We start from the raw sequence: 15,827 nt of genomic DNA, 5'->3' as shown, positions 1-15,827 counted from the left end.
ATTTACAGTTCAGATCAGAAAGCTGAAAAAGACAGAAAAACAGCACACGTGATGACTGCTGACTGAGAACAGAGCACCACTGCTTCTGAAATCACAAGAAGTGATGTCATTACTGATTATGACTTCACAGTTTTGCATGACATCACAGTGGAAACATGACATCACTGTAGTTTCTAAAAGCCTGAAAGACAAAGCGCCTGAAAAACAACACGTACTTAAAAAGTCATTTAGACAAACGCTAAAAAACAACAAGCAAAACGAGTCAAAGCAGAATATCCTCTCCTGCACTTCTGTGGGGTGACATAATAGATGAAGAGATTCTGGGAAATCTGCTGTTGTTAGAGGAGCAGTCAGAGGTCTCTGCTGCTGCTGGGACTCCTCACTCAGAGGATGTCCAGCTTGTGCAGAATCATCCCCAGGCCTCTGCAGCTCAACACGGAAAGAGGAAGTTTACAGATTCAGGAAGCTGTCCCACTCCCTCTGTGGGCAGCACTCAGAGGGAGTTTTGTTGTCGGCTCAGAGAGCTGGACTGGACTAAATACAGATCAGGTTTCTACACATACTTCTGCAGCTGTCACTGAGCACTGATGTTGAAGATGATCGTCCTGTGGTGACCAGTTGTGGGTCAGACTAAAAACAGAGCACCTTGAACTAATACACATCATCCCTTTCTTCAGTAAAGCATAAAGTATGTGCTTTTATAAAGTCCTCTAAAAGTGGTCTAAAGTCTTTAAACTCAACTCATTCCTTTATGTTTTGCTAGGAAAATGGGAAAAAAGATGGAGCAATTTATTGTAACACATGCAAGCATGAATGGAAATACAGCAGAGAAGATAATATATTTGTATAATTCCAACAAGACTGAATGTGGACGTTTGGTCTGAGCTCCTTTATTCTCCAACACAGCCTGAACCCTCTGAGACGAGCTTTCTGTCCTTTCTTTAAGGAGTCTTCCGGAACAGTTCTCCATGCTTCTTGAAGGACATCCCAAAGCTCTTCTTTGAACCGGGGTTCCAGAACCCCTCCACCAACACTGCCTTACTGTATACAGAAAATGAGCCTGTACTGGAAGTATAAGAACATTTATTCAAATGTGCACGAACCTCAACAGGTTCAACAGAGCTACAGGCTATCTCAGCAAATAAAAAGACCTGAGTTCAGCCATTTAGCTTTTCAATTCCTCCTTCTGTAGCTCATCAAACATAATCAAGTAAGCCTTTTACAAGAGGCAATATTACTAAAAAACACAGTATGCACAGTGTTACAACTTTCAACAGATCAACAGATACAAAATAATGAACAATATTTCAGTCCAGGAACTGAACATGTTTTAATCTCACTGTGGCACAGTCAATTAATACTTCTACAAGAGGGAATATTGCTAAATAAAAAGTCAAAATCTTAAATTAAGAGTTCCTTATATGGTCTCTGATAAGTTATTCCCCTGATTGAGTAGCCTTTTAAACTAGCCTACCCACAGTTTACCCATTATTAATGCCTAATGTAGTTAAGTAAATAGGCTATAATAGGCAGAATAGGATATTGTCTCACGTTTTTCATGTGCTATGGAACCAGACACTGTTTATTTGGTGTAAGAAATTGGAGTGGCCTATAGGTAGGGGTGGGCGTCGACACAACAGAAAACAAATCTCTCACCTCCCTCCACTTCATGCTCAGTTCTCCTTGTTGCTTCTGATTCTGTAAGAATTTCCTCATGTCCATGACCACGATGACGGCAACCCATCAGTGTGTAGTGGTTCATATAGCCTACTACGCTTCGAGTGGCAAAATGTGTGGGCTACTATCTGCTGATAAATATGACGAGTAGGGCCGCAGCATCTTAACTTCCAAATCGCGCGCTATGCGTCACACACGATCCATTCGCTGAACAGGCGACGCACCCAATGCCTGCGAATACAACCTCCTCACTTCACTCTTTGGTAGACCTATGCAGCATTGGCTAAAGTACGTTACGTGGTTGAAATAGGGAAAATCATGCCTATGTTATTCTTCCTTGGCACATATCAGTCGTAGCGTAGTCTGAAGGATGTATTTGGGAAATTTTACAAATGTGGAGCAGCATGAGTCTGGTCCTGGGTGGGTGTAGGTTGGGTCTTTGTGAAATGTTGGACCGAGATGTAATAAGGTATCAATTAGTTTTAATGAATTCCATGTTCTTTTTCATTTAATTTCATATTAACTACTTGTGTTTCTTTAGTTGACTGATTGATATTGATTTTCCAAGACAGTGAAAGTGGTGATATGATGACGGTCAGACATGATTTGAGACACAGCTAAGCTAAGCTTGAACGTTAGCTTGAACATCAACATGGTGCCCTAACTGTTTACAGCAGTGCTTCGTAGTGCTGGACTTCCAAAAGAGTCTGTACTTGGAGGCACTTCATCTCATGGCTTTAACTATTCTTGAGGTACAGAAGATTGAACTCGGACTTAATCCAATGTTTTCACATATGAAGATAATTTGAATAACATCAAGCCCTGATTTATGCAGAGATCACATGAATTTTGGGAATAAATCACAAAAACCACGTCCTGAGGTGGATCCAGTTCGTGCTCTTTATTCTTTCATCAGATTTATGAACCATGTGGTGCCGTGGCTTAGTTGGTCAAAGTGCCTGTCTAGTAAACAGGAGATCCTGGGTTCAAATCCCAGCAGTGCCTTAAGGTGTTATTATGTACGTCAACATGGTGCCATGACTGTTTACAGCAGTGCTTCAGGAGTGCTGGACTTCCAAAATAGTCTGTACTTGGAGGCACTTCATCTCATGGTTTTAATCAGTGCTTCTCAAAGTGTGGGGCCTAGCTGTTCAGCTAGTCCTTCAATGGCATCATGAGTGTAATTAATAAAACGCTGTTGGTTATAAAAAAGATAATTGATCCAGTCCACATTTTTGTTAATAGTAGGCCATAAGAAAATGGACTCAAACCAGCAGCTATCTGATTTCTGGCTTTGTATTCGTCAGGGACACCTCTGGGGACTCCAACTGCATCAACATAGACACGTTCATCAAAACTGCCAGGAATAGAGCGTTTGCGTACTGAGCGGGTGGCTTGAGGAACAAAAGGGTCAACAGCAGTACGGACATTATATACCAACATCACATGGGCACACCTACTAGTCCAATTGGCAGGCAAACTGGCATGTAGCTTACTGTGACGGCCACACAGCCAAAACATGTCAGCGACAGGGCAAGTGGAATGCAAAGTGTCATTAAAAATCCAATGAGACATGGAGGGAGAATCAATTCAATTCAATTCAAATTCAAAAATACTTTATTTATCCCAGAGGGAAATTAAATGTTGATGTAGCTCAATTAAATCAAGGAGTTATTATAGATGCTGATGGCTGTGGGCAGGAAAGATTTCCTGTAGCGGTCTGTTTTGCATCCAAACTGAAGAAGCCTTTGACTGAAGAGACTCTGTTTTCCGATAACAGTCTCATGGAGAGGATGTTCAGGGTTGTCCATAATTCTCTTGATTTTATGCAAAATCCTTCTTTGCATTATTGTCTCCAGAGGTTCCACAGTCGTCCCCAGAACAGAACCAGCCTTCTTTATCAGGTTGTTGAGTCTTTTTAGGTCCCTGGTTCTGATGCTGCTGCCCCAACAGATGACGCAAGAGGAAATGACGCTCTCAACAACAGACTTGTAGAATATCTGTAACATATTGTTGCTAACCTTGAAGGACCTAAGCTTCCTCAAGAAGTACAGTCTGCTCTGTCCTTTCTTGTAGATGACTTCACTGTTGTGTCTCCAGTCCAGTCTGTTGTCCACATGAACACCAAGGTATTTATATTCCTCAACCACCTCCACTTCTTCTCCCATGATGGAAACAGGGTTTGATCTGACCCTGTTTCTCCTGAAATCTACAATCATCTCCTTTGTTTTGTTAACATTCAAGATGAGATGATTGTTCCCACACCATGCCACAAAGCGGTCCACCAGCTCTCTGTACTCAGCTTCTTGTCCATCTCTGATACACCCGACAACTGCAGAGTCATCTGAATATTTCTGTAGATGACAGGAGTCTGACTTGTACTGGAAGTCTGAAGTGTACAGAGTGAAAAGGAATGGTGAGAGTACAGTCCCCTGTGGTGCTCCTGTGCTGCTCATCACCTGGTTAGACACACAATTCTTCAGTCTGACAAACTGTGGACTGTTTGTCAGGTAGTCATTAATCCAGGTGATTGTTGAGGCCTCCACCTGAGTGTTCTGGAGTTTCAGACGAAGCAGATCAGGCTGGATTGTGTTAAATGCACTGGAGAAATCAAAGAACATGATCCTCACAGTGCTGCCTGCTCTGTCCAGATGACAGTGGGTTTGTTGAAGCAGGTGTATGATAGCATCTTCAACTCCAACTCCATGGCGATAAGCAAACTGCAGGGGGTCCTGATATGTGCTGGTTTGCTTACACAGGTGGGTCAACAGGAGTCTCTCCAGGACCTTCATGATGTGGGATGTCAGGGCAACAGGTCTGTAGTCATTGATGTCTGAAGGGTGAGTTTTCTTTGGTACCGGAACCAGACAGGATGTCTTCCACAACAGTGGTACCTTCTCTTGGGTCAAGCTAAGGTTGAAAAGGTGTTGCAGAATCCCACAGAGTCGCTCTGCACAGGCCTTCAGGACTCGGGGGCTGACAGCATCTGGACCTGCAGCCTTGTTCCGGTTCAGTCTCTCCAACTGCCTCTTCACCTGACTTCTAGAAACAGAAAAGTGGGAGGGGGAGGCAAAGGGGACAGCAGCATCTCCTGATTGGGTTGAAGACAAACTAGTGGAAGCAGAAGAATCCATGACTGAGGTGGAGGTGGAGATGTTACAGGAAAGCTGTGGGTCAGAGGAGGGTGGGATGTCTCTTTGGCTGGGAACAGGAGGGGAGGATGGTGAGCTTGTTCCTGAACTGAACCTGTCTCGCTCCCTAAAGGCTCTTTTTTTCTTGTTCAATAGTTCCTTTAGCTCACTGGTGATCCAGGGTTTGTTATTAGGGAAGCATCTCACTGTTCTGGTGGGGATGGTGTTGTCCACACAGAAGTTTATATAGTCAGTCACACACTCAGTCATGGCATTAATGTCCTCTCCATGTGGATTACAAAGAGAAATCCAATCGGTTGCATCAAAACAACCCTGTAAGGCTTCTTCAGCTTCATGTGACCACTTTCTAACAGTCCTTTTTGTGACAGGTAGTCTCTGGACAAGGGGTTTATATGCTGAACAGAGAAAAACAAGGTTGTGACCTGATTTACCCAGGGGAGGTCTTGATTTGGAAATGTATGAATCCTTGACATTTGTGTAAAACAAATCCAATGTCTTGTTTTCTCTGGTAGAGCAGCTGACAAACTGTTGAAAAGTTAGCAGTGTAGCAGAGAGTGAGGCATGATTAAAATCACCAGATATTGCCACAAAAGAATTGGGGTGTTGTGTCTGTATCTGAGCAACAACGGAACTGATGACATCACATGCAGTGTCGGCAACAGCTGAGGGTGGAATGTAAACATCCACCAAAACAACACTGGTGAACTCTCTTGGCAAATAATTTGGACGAAAACCTACTGGCAATAGTTCAATGTCAGGACTGCAGAGACGACTCTTCACAGTAACATGTCCTGGGTGACACCATCTGTTGTTGACAAGCACTGCCAATCCACCCCCTTCCCTTTTCCTGCTACCCTTTAAATCTCGATCTGCTCGTACAGTCAGGAAGCCCGGCAGAGAGACGCTGGAGTCGGGGATATGATCCTGTAGCCATGTCTCAGTAAAACACATAATGCTACATTCCCGATATTCTTGCTGAGTCCTTGTCAATGCTAGAAGTTCATCCAACTTGTTAGCTAACGATCTTACATTGCCCATGATGACGGATGGCAGAGATGGTTTGAACTTCTTCTTTCTTTCTCTCCTCTTTGCTCCTGCTCTGCATCCACGACACCTCCTTTTCAATTCCAGTGGGATTTCTGGCTTCAGTTGTCGAATTATTTCTGCTTTTCCAATGTTAATCAGCTGCTCCCTGTTGTAAACCACCTTGTTGCTATGGTTATGCATCATAACAAAACAGCAAAATATACAAAAGTATTGGGAAAATCAATCCAGCTGCACAGCATCCAAGGCAGGAAGGAACAGTTGTCCAAAAAATGCAATTTCTTCCAAGAAAAAATAGGAATGAAATTTAGAAAAAAGAATAAATCTCAATGTGAGGTACAGAGCTACTCCAACGTGCTGCCACCCTCAGGAGCGCATTCTAGAACTAATTCAAATAGGCAATACAATGAAAATACAATGAAAAGCTACTGAATTCTGAGTACTACTCCTTCCCCATGTGACAGGGACGGTAACTGAAAAATACGGTTAGCTCTTGGAAGCTCTCACCCGTCTGCACGGTTGGCTAATGTAGCCCTCACCCATTGTTAGTGGTTAATAAAGGATTCAAACACGCTCCGTGATGTCCAGCAAAAGACAGACACAGTTGAAGTTGACTTTGAGAATGTTTATGTAGAAGCTTCGTCACCATCTACAAAATCCACACAATGTCACCAACAGAATATTTAAAGTGCATTAATGTGTGTGGTTCTGAAATGAAAATAATAAACATTGCTGATTATCAGATAATAACTTCTGAATATGCACAATAATTACAACTTCACCCATATGCACATTTAAATTAGAGCAATGTACAAATAAGAAACCTTAATTTCCTTAATATTAAATTAACTTTGCATATTGATGCAAATAGAAAGTATAAGCCTACAACTCTCACACAATATTAAGAATGAGTGACAAGCTCCAAAAAAAACGTCATAAATGAACTAACAAAGTTTCACTCAATAAGACCGACACTGACATACAATACCAGTCTCATTCACACCTTGACGTAGCACTCATTAGCATAACAATAAACGACATGAGAACTAGCAGAACAATTAAGCTAGCAAAAACGTGGTCATTAACAGGGCTCTCAAGTTTTCAAGTTTGCTTGGAGTGAGATTCGGGCGGGGCAGGGGCCGGGCCGTGTGCACGGCGGGGTTTCTTTCGTTTTTTTTTTTTGGGGGGGGGGGGGGGTGGTCCCTTGCAGTATCCCATCGCCATAAACTAGCTACTTAAAGAACAAAGAAATTGTTTTATTTATACCAAAATCACAAATCTTCACTTCTACACTAAATTCTGCTATATTTGAAAATAAATTGTTTTAGGTAGGCCTATGCAAAGTCTTAAAAAAAAAAAAAAAAAATGTATGTCTTGTTGTAAGTGTTTATGGCAGATTTTGATGCTTGATGACTGATATTGGGGGCTCCCATTTAAAGCACAGCCATTTCCCCAGTCATGATGGATGACAGAGTTCCATTCAGAAACAACGTGTTCCTGGTCTTGGTTTTATTGAGCCCCACCATGGAAAAAACCCTCTCTGCATCAGCATTTCAGTGTGGCAGAACTAATACCAGTTTGGCAATTGTAGATAGCCTTGGGAATCTGCTCATACCAGTCACCTTTGAAAGAAATGAACCATGGAAGCCTAATTACACTCCTACATATTTTTCATTTTTCATTAAGTTGCTCATGTCAAAGGGTGTGTGCTGAATATTTAGGTCTACTACTCCAATGAACACTTTAATCTTTTACAAGGAGTAGGAAAACTATAGTAACTAATAAAAGATTCAAATAAATGAAGATATGACCTGCTGATGATCCTGACGGTTATCTTCCACCTCCAGCTCGTCTACAACGTCTACAACGAGCTTCAGCTGCAAGCACGGGTGCTTGCAGCTGAAAGCTATTTCAGACCTCACCCGGCAACAAGAAATTCTCTTTTCTGATTGGCTGAGAAATTCTATTTTGTGATTTGCCGATGGGTTGCTAAATCAAGACGGCTGTACCAGAGCTATAGTTCTGAGCTGTTCGAGCGCACAGTAACCTGCCATTGGCTCGTTTATAGTATCGGCCATTAGAATTTCTGTGCGACGAAGTTGATCATTTCTCAGCATGAGAAATGGCATGTGTGGCGTGTGAGCGTGTGAACTTGTTGAAATGCGTGTGTCTCACGCTCAATGCGTGAGACTTGAGAGCCCTGAACATAACAACAAATCCCGCGATTTACATGACAAACTACAGTAACATTGCACACAAATGTCCTGAGCTCTTTACTCACAGTTTTCATGTACGCACAGGCAGCACTTTGATAAACTTTCAGCACTCCAAATGTCTGTGAAAGGCAGTCTGTGATCCGCGATCCTCATGAGAAACGGGAGCAGCAGTGGGCGGGGACAGACAGCTAGGAGTCCAGCGGGATTGTTTGACTGTGACAATGACTGACAGCTAAATTAGCTAATGAAGAACTACTGACCAAAATAATAAGGATTATGTCAGGTAGATGAGCCTTTTTAACATTAACATTACACATGTCTGGGGGGACACTGCCCAGGGCATGTCTGTTGAATTCATTTGCAGGTTCAGGTTGGGATTCATGGCAAACTATATAAGTATTTCGTGCTCTAGATAACTTAAAATGTGGCGGTGGTGGAATAATGCGACTGGTGAGTGGCGGACATTCAGTACTCCAAGGATAATGGTCTCCCTTACTATGATATTTGCCATCCACGCCCTTAAAATAACTTCCTCTCATCAGCCAACAATGTGTCAAACACAGGTGATAAGTACAATTCATATCATGGAATGGAGACGTTGTCATCTCAGGGGCAACTTCAGGCAGGTACAGCGTCACACAAGAAGCATCGGTGACAGATTTAACAGAATAATTTGCCAATAGATACCAAATGTTGCGTGTCACCCATTGTTCTTGTAAAACATTTCTGGACTTGCCACCAGGAGAGGCATCTTTAAGCAGGCTGATTTCAACGAGACTGCCGGGGGACTGAGGAGGTTGAAGAAGGGATCCGTACCGGTTTACTTTTCTTGGAATGGGTACGAACTACCTGTGCCCAGACCAAGTGTCTGGGAACGGCGTCCGCAGGCCGAGAGTCCTGCCCCAGAGTCAGACTCGGACTCGGAGATGGAGACCGAAATGGCTCCAGATCACGATTACTGTGTAGTCCCTCAAACAGGAGCGAGGGCGAGTAATTTAGCCGACGAGAACGAAGCTCTACGTCGTCAGGTTAGGGAGTTCCAGCAGCAATTAAAAGTCCTCAAACTTCGTCAGCATTTTGGCATCGAGCGTCTGTCTGCATCAGATGATGACGTGCGGTTTTATACCAGGTTTGTGTCCTACAGGAGTTTCATGGCATTCTGGACATTAATCGAACCCGCCGTGACCCACAATATGGTGCGCATAACTAGCGCCAAGACAGCCTCTGCCAGCACCAGCACAGTCCATAACCCAGCAACGGTGAGTGATGACGTAACGTGATGTGATATTAAAAGGTGTAGGCCTTTTTTGTTAATATATTTTTTATTGCTTTCACATAAAAAAAACAAATTACACACCAAACAGCAATGTATAATGTAAAACGTTACTGAAAACAAACAAACAAACAAAACAAAAACACACAAAAACAAGACAAAATTTTTCTGATTCATGCTTTGTAATAATAATGTCAATGTCAAGGTAACTAAACAGAGGCCTTTTGTTTATATATCTCAACAGAAACTGAGACCCATTGACGAGTTTCTTCTTTTCCTGATGTACCTGTCAGTGGGTTTTCCTCCCAGGGATCTTGCAGAGAGGTTCAGCATTCACCGCACTGCTGCAAGTCGAATCATCTCCACATGGACTCATTTCCTGTACTGCCTGTTAGGAAGCCAGCGCCTTTGGATTCCTCCAGCGACAGTGAGAGCTCACCTGCCAGTTGAGTTTGCAGCTTTTTCTGACACACAGGTGGTCCTTGATTGTACGGAGATATTTTGTCAGACGCCATCCTCTCTGCTCCTTCAGAGTGAGGTTTTTTCCACATACAAATCTCACACTACATTCAAGGCCTTGGTTGGCATGGCACCCCACGGTGCTGTCACCTTTGTGTCTGGACCGTATGCAGACTCTATGAGTGATCCCAGATCTTTAAGCAGTCCGGGATTGTAAAGCTGCTGAAGCCAGGTATGGCCATCATGGTGGACAAAGGGTTTGTTGTGGACAACCTTGCTCCTTGTAAGGTGTACCGGCCTGCCTTTCTCAGCAACAAACAACAAATGAGTCGAGAGGATGTCAGACAGGCGCAGTCAATTGCACGGCTGAGAGTGCACATGGAGAGGTGCATAAGGAGAGTGAAAGAGAACAAACTCTTCGACAAGGAGATGCCACTGTCTATATGTGGGAACATTGACGAATTGTTCAGTGTGGCCTGCTTCCTGGTCAACTATCAGAATGGGCCGTTAGTGAAGGCATGGGCAACTCAGCAATGAATTGGGAGCACTTTCAATCAGTTCAATCAGTTAAAATGATTAGTTCTTTCAGTCAGTTCAAACCATCAGTTCTTCCAATCAGTTATTGTTCATTTTTAAAAATCTATACAAAACCTGAACTGATCTTTATTGTTTGTTTGTGCAAATCTCTACCAGTGTAGAGGTTGTATTGTTCATTGTTGTAATGAGATGTGTCTTTTGAATATGTAATAATAAATGATTAATTCAAAAACAGTCTTGGTGTCATTGTCATCGTTACATTAGCTTTGGGTTTTTCCTGACTTGAAATTAAAATGAAAACGCACAGAGATGATATTACAACATGTAGAATTTACTAAGTAAATATTGAACAACACTTATTCAATAATCCAATATCAACAATCCACATAGATTTTTACACTCGGGCTCTCATTTCAATGAGTACAAAAGGTATGGTCTCAGGTCAGTTGTAAGCCTTCATTAGTGATCATTATCACTTCAGGTTTTGTGTAGATTTGTAAAGATCTATACAAAACCTGAACTGATCTTTATTGTTTGTTTGTGCAAATCTCTACCAGTGTAGAGGTTGTATTGTTCATTGTTGTAATGAGATGTGTCTTTTGAATATGTAATAATAAATGATTAATTCAAAAACAGCCTTGGTGTCATTGTCATCGTTACATTAGCTTTGGGTTTTTCCTGACTTGAAATTAAAATGAAAACGCACAGAGATGACATTACAACATGTAGAATTTACTATGTAAATATTGAACAACACTTATTCAATAATCCAATATCAACAATCCACATAGATTTTTACACTCGGGCTCTCATTTCAATGAGTACAAAAGGTATGGTCTCAGGTCAGTTGTAAGCCTTCATTAGTGATCATTATCACTTCAGGTTTTGTGTAGATTTGTAAAGATGAACACCACCACAACCAAGCAAGACTGTGCTTGTATAGCTGTGTAAACCTGATTGAATCGTTACCTCTAGTTCTGAAAAGTTTGTACTTTTCAGGGTGCTGCGTTTTTGTTTAGGTCATATACACCTCAACTAAAAAAAAAATAGAAAACAATTGATAATTCTACAAATCTAAAGTATCTACAGGACAACTGTCCTAAATGTTATCTACACACAGTACATACTTACTACTATAAATATCAGAGAGAGAGAGAGAGAGAGATCTATCTAGCCATACGTGTCTGGCTACTGCTAGGTAGTTAGCGATAGCACCAGAAGGAGTGGATCACACACTCGAGAAAGCGGAAGTAGAACGGGAGTAGAGTCTTGCACAGAGCGAATTGGCTAACAGATGAGCCTGGGGTGCAGTGCACGTGAGCAACATGTTTAGTGACAGCAAGTGGACAGTGACAACGGTGAGTTCATACACTAAGAGTGACTTGTGGCTCACGCTCCTCGGCGGCTCCGTCACGAGCCGTCGCTGGGCTACCGACGGAGATGCTCCATTATTTATTCAGGGTTGCTAAAACAATGCTTTTGTCGCAATATTTTTATTTGCTTGCACTAGGTTCATTTGGGCGATTGAATCTATCATGAAGAATTTTGAGTCTGACTTGAGGCTAATGTGAAAGAGCTGTCTTTCTTTCAGTTTGCACCCACCTTTGCTACATGTAGCTGTTAATCATTTCTTCCACAGAGGACAGAGGACAAATGAAAGACGACTGGAGAACGCGGGTGTTGATCCCGCTACCTCTCACATGCAAAGTGAGCGCTCTACCATTTGAGCTAATTCCCCTTTAATTGTTGCATTCTTAGCGCTTCCAAATTAATGAACCATTTCTGACCAAACGATCCATTCCTTGATACATCACAAGGAATAGATCTCACAACTGAAGCTTGTTGGTTTTTCTCAGTGTTTTTCAGAGTGGTTGAATGTATCAAGTAGAGTCTTGCGTTCGATCAGTGAGACATGGAAAATCCGTAGTGTTTCATGGTTTTGCAGATTCTTTTTTCTTTCCGTTTTTAAACAAATTTGAATTTGCACATAGTTGGTTTGCCTTTATAAGATGACCATTAAGGCCTCTCACCAGAAGAGCACATAAAAGATTTCTGAGGAGTGTGGACATAAATCCCGCCACATTTTTCCTGGAAAGCAAGTCCTTTATAATTTGACCTAATTTGTCTTCCATATTTGGGTATATACTGAAGAGATTGTAATAACCCCAACCTTAAATTTGACTTATCCTAAGTGCAATTGCTTTTGTTTCACCCAATTTTAAATCAAACAACCTCAAACATCCCTACATGAAACCACATTTAGATAATAATGATTCTATTTTTGTGAAAGGAGGATGAATTCATACCCTCTGCACGCAAGGCCATTGTATCTAATGAGGCTTCAATTTGAGATTGAAATTATACCAGCTGTAGTTTAAGACGGAAATTTTTATGGTCAAACTTATAAGAGAGAGGACGAGGTGGCTGAGAGGTTAAGGCGATGGACTGCATAATTTATATATATATAAATTATGATAGGCTACAAAAAAATGATCACAGCCAAATATGACAAAAGATTAGGCTAGCCTTTCATTTCTGACAGCTGAACATTGCACATCTACTAACCTTAAAACAAAATAAACGAGAGCAACAACCGTCTTTTTTTTTCTTCTTAAAAGATGTTTTATATTATTTTCATATAATTTGCTGATGGCAATTATAGAATGTGAGAGCTTGTGTTATATTACATGCAGCAAAGGGCCATCCGGTGCAGGACTCAAACCGGGGCCGGCTGCAGCAAGGACTGTAGCCTTTGTACATGGGGAGGCTGCTTAACCCACTACGCCACCGACAAAGAGAGAGCTCTCCCTTTAGACTTTTAATGACTGAAAGCAACAGATGTTCTTCTCTTCCATTTCCTTCATAAATAATTAAATCGTAGAATAGTATGTTCCCCAGCGTTTGTTTAGGCGAAATGCTTCACTTTCTGAACAAACGAGTGGTGCGCGCTCGCTCCCGCGAGGGGGTGCATCTGACGGCAGGGGTGCCGAATTCGGCACAACACCGGCTTTTATTTTCATGTGGCCCATTTAAGTGTCATATATTTGATGTGGTTTGCATTCTGAAAAGTTTTGAACAGAAAGTGTGGATCTGTTGAGTGCATATTCTGATTTCATAAAGGTGATTAAGAATATTTTGAAGTTAAAAACAAAGGTTTAAGGAAGAATATCCATATTTCTATTTTATTTTATTAATTAAATGATTGAGATATACTTTTCTAAAAGCTTGTGTTGTGAACTTTATTACTTACCTGCTACTTACCTAAAAGAGGACTTCATAGGTAAGTTAAAAGAGAAACCTTGTGGTAAAAAATAACTTGATTTAAAGGTGAAGTTTCACCATATTTAAAAACCACTTTCCCAATTATTTTTGTTGTATTTTAAGTATTACTGAAATCCAAATCTTATTGTTTTGAAAGAACTCAGGTTAGCCACCTCTCATTAATAGTTCAACCCACTAGAGAGGCGCTACATACAGAACCTGGTCAACATCAAAATAGCAAATGCCACTTCACTACTCACTGAATTCCACTGGCTACCCATGGCAGCCCACATCACATTCAAGTTAGTAATGCTTCCTACAGTGTTCCTAGACTCAATGTTTCCCCAATCGCTTGCTTTTGTAATCTAACTCACAGATTGTCTGATTTTGACTCCTGCCTTGAGCACAAAGAGGTCTAGAGCTCCCCCTACAGATAGATAAAGACAGTGATTTCCTCAGTGTGCCATGTGACCAACAGCAGGGTCAGTGTGTGTGATGGCAGCTCTGACATCACAGCACAGATATGAAGACTTGCATATGTGAGTGTCACATGACTGTGAGACATTGTCAGCTTGTACTTGAGCTCCCCCTACAGGAGAGCAGATAAATACAGATGGGAACAGTGTGCAGAGGTTTTTGTTCAGAGTTCACATGTGTTTGGATCACTGTGTTGACTCACAGCACAGAAATACCAGCCTTTATCTTCTGGCTGCAGATTCTTTACTGTGAATGTTCCTCTCTCAGCTTCAGTCTTGGTGGCTGAGAATTTGTCTTTGCTGAATTCTCCAAAGTCGTGATCTATTTTAGCTGTAATTGTGAACACGATAAGTTTCATAGTTTCTCCAGGCAGCTGTCTGTACCAGTACATCTGGTAATAGCCTCCACCCTTTGTGTGGTTACAGTGTATTGTTGCATTTTCACCCTGCTGCTCCCACAGTACGGGAGTCTGGTAGACATCACTTCCATCAACATGACCTGTGAGTACAACAGAGAAAGTTACCACAAATGAGCATTTTACCAGTTAACGGTTTCACCGGTGCAGACACCATCTAACTGCTGAAATGAATCTGCTAATAACATACTACTTTACCTTTGATCCAGTGAGCAAGCACCAATAAGCTGAGGAGCCGATGTCTGATAGAGGTCATGCTGTAAAACTCAGGGTCTCAGTTACAGTATCTCACTGTGTAGTCACAGATATGAAGAGATGCATGGAGGTGTGTCACTGCAAGGTGTGACCTTCTCTGATCCTGTGAACCAACAGGAGGCCACGTTTGTTATGTGGGAGAAGCTTAAAGACCTCATGACACGTGGAAAATACTGTAATATACATAAACACATTGAAGGTACACATACAAAATAGTCACTTGAAGTTGGTTTTAATCATTATGATAGAGAAATTGAGTTTGTACGGCCTTTTAAAACTGCGATTTTTGCGATCTGCTGGCGAGCTTCCTATTAGTCCGTCACGTGACCTATGACGTACACTCCGGAACGATCCTGACACTTTTCATAGCTACAACAGGGATTCTGACAACTCCTCCGAATCATCCTCGGATCCTGACACATTTTTCGAAGTGGCAGAGTCCGACCCAATGCTGGAGGACAATGTGAGGGGCGTTATGCCCTAATTTACTAGCCATACCTGGATGAGTTGGAGCCACATGGTTCCACGGAAAGTTCGGATGGCGAGGCGGAAGGCGCTGTTGCTCATATGCTATAGCCTAGCTCCTGACCAGTGGACAAATTCTGTGACAATTGTAAGATTATTTCAAGCCCCTTGCCTTTATCTCTTATATTTTAGGTCAGGGGTGGCCAACCCGCCCACATTTTTTCTATGTGTGTGTTCGCTTCGTTTGAGTTCAATACGGCAGGGGTCTCCAACCTTTTTTGCTCCATGGATCGGTTTAATGTCAGACAATATTTTCACGGACCGGCCTTTCAGGCGTGGCGGATAAATACTACAAAAATAAAATGATACAACCAACTAACCAACCAACCAACCAAACTCTGTGGTATTTAGTAAATATAATAATAAACTTGAATCCACTGTGTACTTGTATGCAAGGTTATAATAGTTTTGGATTTTTCATTTTAGTTTAGTTTTATTTCGTTTTGACTTTTTTCCCTCCAATTCAGTTAGTTTTAATTAGTTTTTAGTGTGGTTTTGCTAGTTTTTATTAGTTTTTATATTTTCAAAAATGCTTA

At 41.7% G+C, this 15,827-nt stretch overlaps 1 non-coding gene across 1 annotated transcript; it reads left to right on the top strand.

Moving 5' to 3' along the window:
• Positions 1 to 2,608: 2,608 nt before the first annotated feature.
• Positions 2,609 to 2,682, top strand: trnat-agu (transfer RNA threonine (anticodon AGU)). The gene has a single exon. It is a non-coding gene; the product is annotated as a tRNA-Thr (tRNA).
• The last annotated feature ends 13,145 nt before the right edge of the window (positions 2,683 to 15,827 follow it).

The sequence above is a fragment of the Odontesthes bonariensis genome, chromosome 17, assembly GCF_027942865.1.
Source record: "Odontesthes bonariensis isolate fOdoBon6 chromosome 17, fOdoBon6.hap1, whole genome shotgun sequence".
Classification (NCBI taxonomy): domain Eukaryota; kingdom Metazoa; phylum Chordata; class Actinopteri; order Atheriniformes; family Atherinopsidae; genus Odontesthes; species Odontesthes bonariensis.
Note: the sequence above shows the minus strand (reverse complement) of the source record. Positions and strands in the feature narration are given on the sequence as shown.